Raw genomic sequence first — 8,182 nt, 5'->3', positions numbered from 1 at the left:
AAATAAATAATTCAACAATAGTAGATGGAGACTTTAATACCACATTTTCAATAATGAATAAAGCAACTAGGCAGAAGGTCAATAAAGAAATAAAAGATGTAAACAACACAACATACCAGCCATCTATAGAATACTCCACCTTACAAGAACAGAATACGCTCCCTGTCAAGTACACATGGGGCATTCTGTAGGACAGGCCATCTGCTAACCCTTAAAATAAATCATAACAAATGTAAAAGGATTGAAATCATATAGTTTTTGAGGTATCTCACTAACTAATACTCTCACACAGGAGAGTTGCAGGTTAGTATGGAGGGTGTGCAGGTTGTTGGCCCTCCTTCCTCCAGTTTGTCATGAAAGTTGAGGTGACCAGGGTTACACATGTGTAGGCCAGCAGCCCAGGAAAGTCAGGCAGCTGAAGGGAAAAGGCAGATATTCCATAAGTGCCTCCGTAGTGTCAGTCTCATAAAACCAGGGAGGAAGTGACACACAGTAGTGAGGGGGTGCATCAGGGCATCGCTTCTCTTCTGCCTATCTGTGCCTGTCATCAAAACCTCAGCTTCTAGCCCAATAAACCCCATTGCATAGGAAAGACTTTGATCACCACTGACTGCCACAGACCCATGACCTTGATTTTTACCACACTGCATCTGAGAGTATATCCTTAGGCCAGTGGCTTTGGGTCAATGCAAATCTTTAGTGTTCTATAAAAACTGCTTCAAACATACACAATAGTAACATGGTCTTGGTTCCCTGCAGCCGCAAACTCCTGGGACTACAGGCATGCACCACCATGCCAGGCTAAGTTTTTTTTTTTTTTTTTTTTTTGACTCGGAGTTTTGCTCTTGTTACCCAGGCTGGAGTGCAATGGCACGATCTCGGCTCACCGCAACCTCCGCCTCCTGGATTCAGGCAATTCTCCTGCCTCAACCTCCTGAGTAGCTGGGATTACAGGCACGTGCCACTATGCCCAGCTAATGTTTTGTATTTTTAGTAGACAGGGTTTCACTATGTTGACCAGGATGGTCTCTATCTCTTGACCTCGTGATCCACCCACCTCAGCCTCCCAAAGTTCTGGAATTACAGGCTTGAGCCACCATGCCAGGCCAGGCTAAGTTTTAAAAATTTTTTTGTAGAGGCAGCATTTCTCAAACTCCTGAGCTCAAGTGATACACCCACCCTGGTCTCCCAAAGTGCTGGGATTACAGGTGTGAGCCACTGCACCTGGCCTCAAAATCCTTATAAATAAATTACTCACACACTAAGCAGAATATTCAGGGTTTTTTTTTAATAGTATTAAAATGATGTGAAAAGCTGGAGAATCAAAGAATACCAAGACTATCTAAAAGTGTTAAATTTTTAATCAGAGAAAAATGACTTCATGACTGTCCTTAAGACACTGCTAGAACTTGGGGAAATAGGTATCCCTTGATGTTTTCTATGCATTTGCAATAATGAACAATGAAAATGTGGGTAAATTTTAGAAACAGAGAGGCCTGTGGTATTGTCACAAGGGTATACAAATGCTGAGAAAGACTTCTGAGAGAGTGGTCCCCATTGGTGGTGACCTTCAGAAGAGACCTCATGTTTCCACATGACCTAGGCACCTGGAAGGCAGAGATCCTAATATTCCATGACGCCTCCACCTAATTCTGTTATTGTGACTCCAGACCATTGCCTGGCACTTGGTCTTACCTCAGGACTTCCTATCAGAGCCTGAAGCACAGACAGTACCTTAGACTCTAAGCTCAGCACCTTGTACCTTGTTTCTGTGGCTAAGGATATTCAGAGTTGTGGGATGCTGACAAAGTTTATCCCAAAAGTAAGTTATGACTCAGATCTGCTTTCTTTAGACCCATTGATATCCTTTTTTTTTTTTTTAATGTAAAGAATCTTTTTTGAGGTATAATTTACATACTATAAAATGACCCATTATAATTGTAGAGTTGAATAATTTTTGGTAATTTACCCAAGTAGTGCAACCATTACCACAATCCATTCATTTGTTTTATTTTTTTTCCATTTATTTATTTTTTTTTAGACAGATTCTTACTCTGTCACCAGGTGCCAGGCTGGAGTGCAGTGGCACGATCTCGGCTCACTCTGCCTCCCAGGTTCAAGCAATTCTCCTGCCTCAGCCTCGTGAGTAGCTGGAACTACAGGCACATGCCACCACACCTAGCTAATTTTTTGTATTTTTTAGCAGAGACGGGGTTTCACCATGTTGGCCTGGATGGTCTTGATTCTTTTGACCTCATGATCCACCTGCCTCAGCTTCTCAAAGTGCTGGGATTACAGGCATGAGCCACCACACCTGGCCTAGTTGTTTTGAATGTATTATTTGTTTGGGTTTCTTCTCCCTAGGCTCTGGCTCTACTTCCTCCACAAGCTTCAGCATGGCAGTATCTCCCACCACGTGTTTTGGTCCAAGGGCAGAAATGAGCATCCTGAAAACCAATCAGTACTTGCGCTCTGAAATGGAAAAATGCCAGCAGAACTTCTGAGACCTCAAAGAGAAATTCCTGACATCCAAAGCTACTGCCTACTCCCTGGCCAACCACCTGAAGAAATACAGCAGGTCCCATAGGGGCACAGTCACCAAAGCAATAAATGATCCTCCATCTTTTCTCTGTGTAATGAAACACTGCAGACTTTATTATCTATCAGAATTAATTGTATCCTGACTACACTCCCAGAAAGGTAGAAGTGGGCATTTTACTCTCAATTGGCTGGGGACAGAAAAACTGAAGTACAAATGTATAAAATTTGCAGAGAAAGTGTAGTGAGAAATAGAGACTAAAACATTGGTTTAGGAAAGAAACTGTCCTTCCCTCTCAGCAATCCATATCAGCTTCTACAGACATGTAATACCACTGTTGGTAAAAACATCTCAGGATTCAATTTCAACTTTTTTAAGAGCACCCACTTGCAAAGAACTGTGCCAACAGCACCAAGGCTGAAAGAAGTAATAATGTGCCCTATCTGCCTTGAAGGAACTTAACTGCCTATTCTCAATGAGTTACCAATATGTGGACATGGGAACTTCAATAGCAGACATGGAGAAAAGCCTTGCTGCCTGGATCAATATTCTCTTCCCATTTAAGTTCAGATAAGCCATTCCTCATGCTCTGGTTAGATTGAGGATATTTCCAGAAAATCAGAGACTTTGTAACAGCTTTTCTGTCTCTCCCCGTGTATCAGCTTTGCGGACAGCAAGCAACTGCAGGTGGACCTCCAGGATCAGAGTTATGAGACACATGGCCAAAATGAGTACAATACCAAGTGCAGCAGACCCCTGTTCTCAGTAGAAGGCCAGGCCAAGGTAGAGGCTGGCTCTTTCTTCCCCACAGTCAGCTCTCACATTGGTAAATCCACTGTGAAATCCCAAACATGTTACTAATAGTGGAGGAAGGGAGAAGCTGTAATGACAAGGAAACATGGGAACAAGGGCATGAGAGGAACAGGGATTTGGAGGAGGACTCTGGTTAACATTGAAATTGAGTCTGCTTTCCAATTTCTACAATTATTTTAAAATAAATCATTGCAGGGGGTGGGGTGGCTGAAAGTTGCTGTCTGGCTTACTGTCATAGAAAAGTAAAGCCAAAAGCCCACTTATTAAAGAAGTGAAAAGATGAGCTTTGGTATGCAGAAACACTCATCTTTTTTTAAACTTCATTCATTATCATTATCATTATAATTGTAGCACAACATTCTCTCAAGCTAGAGAAGAAAAATATTACCTGAGACCTTAGTATAAAGGTATTATTGTGCAATGATTAAAGAGCATATATCCCAGAGCCAAATTTCCTGGGTTCAAATCTAACTTATGGTCACTCTGCCTCAGTTTTCTCATCTGTGCTGGCAATAGATTAGTAACAACCTCTTTGGATAGTGGTGATGGTCACCTGACGATAATTCTTACAAACCTACTGTGACAGTACCATGACAAATGCTATGTTGATTCTCCCTTTAAAACACCACCTGTCAGCATTTGGGCTTATCTCATTTGGATCTTTCTCCTCCATATACAGTTTTACAGTTATATCCAGATGAATATTTAAATCTTTGAAATGTTTTGGGATTATTGAGATTCTTGAAACAGGAGAACTATCTGTCCTACACTTCTTAGTATCTTCCCAAACACACAGGAAGTCATTATTTCATTCCCTCATGTTCATGTTTTACTTAAGAGGCTGTAAGGCTTGGTACATTGGCCTGAAGATTTGAAGTCATGGCTGGGCATGGTGGCTCATGCCTGTCATCCCAGCACTTTGGGATGCCAAGGTGGGAGGATCATTTGAGGTCAGGAGTTTGAGACCAGTCTGGCCAACATGGTGAAACCTGTCTCTACTAAAAATGCAAAATTAGCTGCGTGTGGTGGTGCACACCTGTAATCTCAGCTACTTGGGATGCTGGAGCAGGAGAATTGCTTGAAACTGGGAGACAGATGTTGCAATGAGCCAAGATTGTGCCACTACACTCCAGCCTGGGCAACAAAGTGAGACTCCAGCTCAAAAAAACAAACAAACAAAAAGATTTAGAGTTAGACCTCAGGGGATGTGAATTCTGACTTTACCTCGTTCCAGTTGAATCATCTTGTTTAGTTACCTTATCTGCCTATGGGCTTTTCTTTCCTCATCTCTAAAACGGGGAGTGGTTGAGAGATTGAGAAATAAAGATATGAAAATACCAGTGTAAAGCCTGGTACTGGGGATGCTTTTATCCTTGAGATAGACCCTGCCTCCTGCGCTGCAGGCAGTGACCCCACAGCAGCATGTCCAGCCTCTGACTGATGCAGGCATGCCTGTCTTTTCTCAGAGTGTGAAGAGGCAAAGATCTTATAGAGTCTGTGCTGGAGGAGGAGCTGGAGTTTGAGGAGAGGGAACTGGCTGAGTTGCCGAGACCAGCTGCAAGGCTCCGGTAAGGAGGTACCTCTGTGGGAAGTGAATCAATACTGTTTGAAGTGGGGCAGCCCAGGCTGGTAGAAGAAAGAGCAAGTTTGTGCAAGGAGAAAGGCAGAAATGTACAAGCAGACACAGAACTAGACTATGGCACAATTAGGCTATGGAATAATTAGGTCTCTAGGGTTGTCCATTAAATAGTATATTAATCAAATGGAGACAGCTTCCTGCATTGGAATACTAGCAATGTGGCTTCTATCTGTGTGTCCTTGGTCAAATTTACATCACTTTTCTGCATGTCATCTACCTAGGCTACCTCATTTATAAAATGAAAATACTGACAGTATCTACCTTAGGGGGTTATGAAGATTAAATGCACAATTGTAAGTAGTTAGAACCATCTCTAATGCATATAAAACCCTGAACAACAATTTTCCGTTAGTATTATATTTGTTCCCATTTATAGATGTGGTGATTATCATTAATGGACTAACATTTTCTGTAAGAGATGATTTTCAAGCTTTCTGAAGTGCCTTTCATGATAGAATATTTCTTCTCCAAGCTTTTTAAAAAAAGCATTATTCTATGTGGAGTACTAACCGGTAGTGCTATTGGATAGATGATTGAGCAGCTGTTGAGTGGAAAATGAATTATTAATTTGCTCAGGACCAGCATTGCCTATCCTTACAGGGTTTCAGACAAAAGGTAGATTATAGGATTCAAAACTTCTTTTAATCCTTTGTTGAAATGAAATCATAGACACTCAAATGTGTAAAACTCACCAAAGCAGAGATATTTGATTGAAGGGGGGATAGGTCTGGAACCCTTTTCTGCTCAGTGTATATCTTAACTTTCCCTGACACTTTCTAGAAACTCTAAGGACTAGAGTTTGAAAGATGACCTGTAGATAACTACTTAGAAGAACAGCATAGCAGGGAGGCATTCAGGCATTAGATGGGGTAGATGACTGTAAATGTTCACTCCAGCTCTAGGATTACATGGTTCTACACATTAACTGAGTAACCACTTGTATGTGTGCATACTACTGGGTGCTGTACACTGGGTAATAGGTGGCTCTGTCTTTAGATTCACAGAGCTCACATTCTACATTGAAACTCATGAGTATTAGTCCATTCTTACACTGCTATAAACATATCTGAGACTGATATGTGAGACTGAGACTGACTTATAAAGAAAAGAGGTTTAATTAGCTCATGGTTCTGGGGGCTGTACAGGCTTCTGGGCAGGTCTCAGGAAACTATCATTGTGGAAGTTGAAGGGGAAGCAGGCGTGGTCTTCACATGGCCAGAACAGGAGAGAGAGACAGAGCGAAGAGGGAGGTGCTACCCTTTAAAACAAGCAGACCTCATGAGAGCTCACTCACTCCCACAAGAACAGCAAGGGAAAAATCCATCCCCAGGATCGAGTCACTTTCCAGCAAGTCCCTCCCCAACATTGGGGGTTACAATCCAATGTCACTTTTTTGTGGGGACACAGAGCCAAACCATACCACCATGAGAAATATTTATACAATAATAAGAAAACAGTGAAATCCCACATAGAGTAACAAAATTACTACTCAGAGCTTTACTTTTTTCTTTTTTTGGAGATATTGTTCATTGCCTAGGCTAGAGTGCAGTGATGTAATCTCAGCTCACTGCAACCTTCACTCCCCCTAAGGTTCAAGCAATTCTCCCACCTCAGCCTCCCAAGTAGCTGAGAATACAGGTGCATGCCACCACACTGGCTAATTTCTGTATTTTTAGTACAGATGGGGTTTCACCATGTTTGCTAGGCTGGTCTTGAGCTCCCAACCTCAGGTGATTCACCCTCCTCAGCCTCTGAAAATGCTGGGATTACAGTGTGCCTGGCTAGAACTTTAGCTTAAATTGCCTTCTTACTGGTTATGGCTTACCTTCCTGTCATTCAAAAGAATACTATCCTTAACCTTTTCACTGATTTTTCTTTTTAACTTTCAATTAATGCTAGAGATGTCTGCCCAACACTTTTGAACCTGTTTTTTTTTTCTCTTTTGCCATTTACTGCATAATACTTGATGTGTATATATGAAAATGTACTTGGGCTAAAGTGGGGAACCAAAGGGTCATCTTTTTAAAGTAGAGTTAAACCAGACAAACCTGAGGCTGTTTCTTCATTTCCTCTACCTCAGGCAAGTCAAACAATGTGTAGAAGAATTCATCTTGGGCCAGGTGTGATGGTTCATGCCTTTAATCCCAGCACCTTGGGATGCTGAGGTGTGCATATCATTTGAGGTCAGGAGTTTGAGACCAGCCTGGCCAACATGACAAAACCCCATCTCTACTAAAAATATAAAAATTAGCCTGGCATGGTGGTACAGGTGGCACCTGTAGTCCCAGCTACTTGGAAGGCTGAGGCAAGAGAATTGCTTAAACCGAAGAGGTGGAGGTTGCAGTGAGCCAAGGTCACGTCACTGCACTCCAGCCTGGGTGACAGACTCTGCCTCAAAAAAAAAAAAAAAAAAAAAAAAGAGAGAGAGAGAGAATTCAACTTGGGGAGTTTCTTACAGGGATTCTAAGAGATCTCTCCTATGAAACGCCTATAACCTATTATTCACTACATTCCCTCTTACATTTTACTCTTCTTTCCCATCTTAGAATACGTGATCCCTTAATCCAGGCTCAGGCTGAAGAACTGACCCACTTATGGCAGAAGATATAGGAAGGGAATCATATTTGCTACCTTTTCACCCAGCATGTGAAGAACACAGTCAAGAACACAGTCTCTTTTGACGGCCTCCTCAGGAACACTGGCATTGCCTAAGGCCAGAGACAGAGATTCTGTAAGCAAATGGTAGAAGGAAGCCAGCCGACAGAGATCCTTTCCAGAAACCTCACAACAGGTAAGCTGGCTACAGGCTCCGAAGACCCTTAGCTCCACCCAAGTCCTCCAAAGTAAGGAGAAAAAATACAAAGTTATCTCCATTGTAGATTTTATTTTAGTTTGGACTATGGTCCTAAATCCGCATTCTATGTTTTCTCTTTAGAGCACTCAGGTAATCACTTTCAGTATTCTTTCAAGAGTTCTTAGTTTTGTTGTTTGAGATAGAATCTTGCTCTTTTACCCAAGCTGGAGTGTAGGGACAGGATCTTGGCTCTGCAATCTCTGCCTCCTGGGCTTCAGCAATCCTCCCACCTCAGCACTGTGCCTGGCCTGAAACTTCTTAGTTTCAATCAGTAAGAGAGATAGAGTATAGTGGATTGCTTCATCTTGATGAGTAAAAGAACTCGCCTTAATTTCTG

The 8,182-nt window shown here is 42.1% G+C and overlaps 1 long non-coding RNA gene across 1 annotated transcript; it reads left to right on the top strand.

The window, feature by feature from the left end:
* Positions 1 to 1,703: 1,703 nt before the first annotated feature.
* On the top strand, positions 1,704 to 7,782 carry LOC108298269. The gene is made up of 3 exons (XR_005198722.1): positions 1,704 to 1,822; positions 4,819 to 4,920; positions 7,538 to 7,782. It is a non-coding gene; the product is annotated as an uncharacterized LOC108298269 (long non-coding RNA).
* Positions 7,783 to 8,182: the final 400 nt, after the last annotated feature.

The sequence above is a fragment of the Cebus imitator genome, unplaced genomic scaffold (assembly GCF_001604975.1).
Source record: "Cebus imitator isolate Cc_AM_T3 unplaced genomic scaffold, Cebus_imitator-1.0 Scaffold925, whole genome shotgun sequence".
NCBI lineage: Eukaryota > Metazoa > Chordata > Mammalia > Primates > Cebidae > Cebus > Cebus imitator.
The sequence above is the reverse complement of the archived record's forward strand: the minus strand, read 5'-3'. Positions and strand labels throughout refer to the sequence as shown.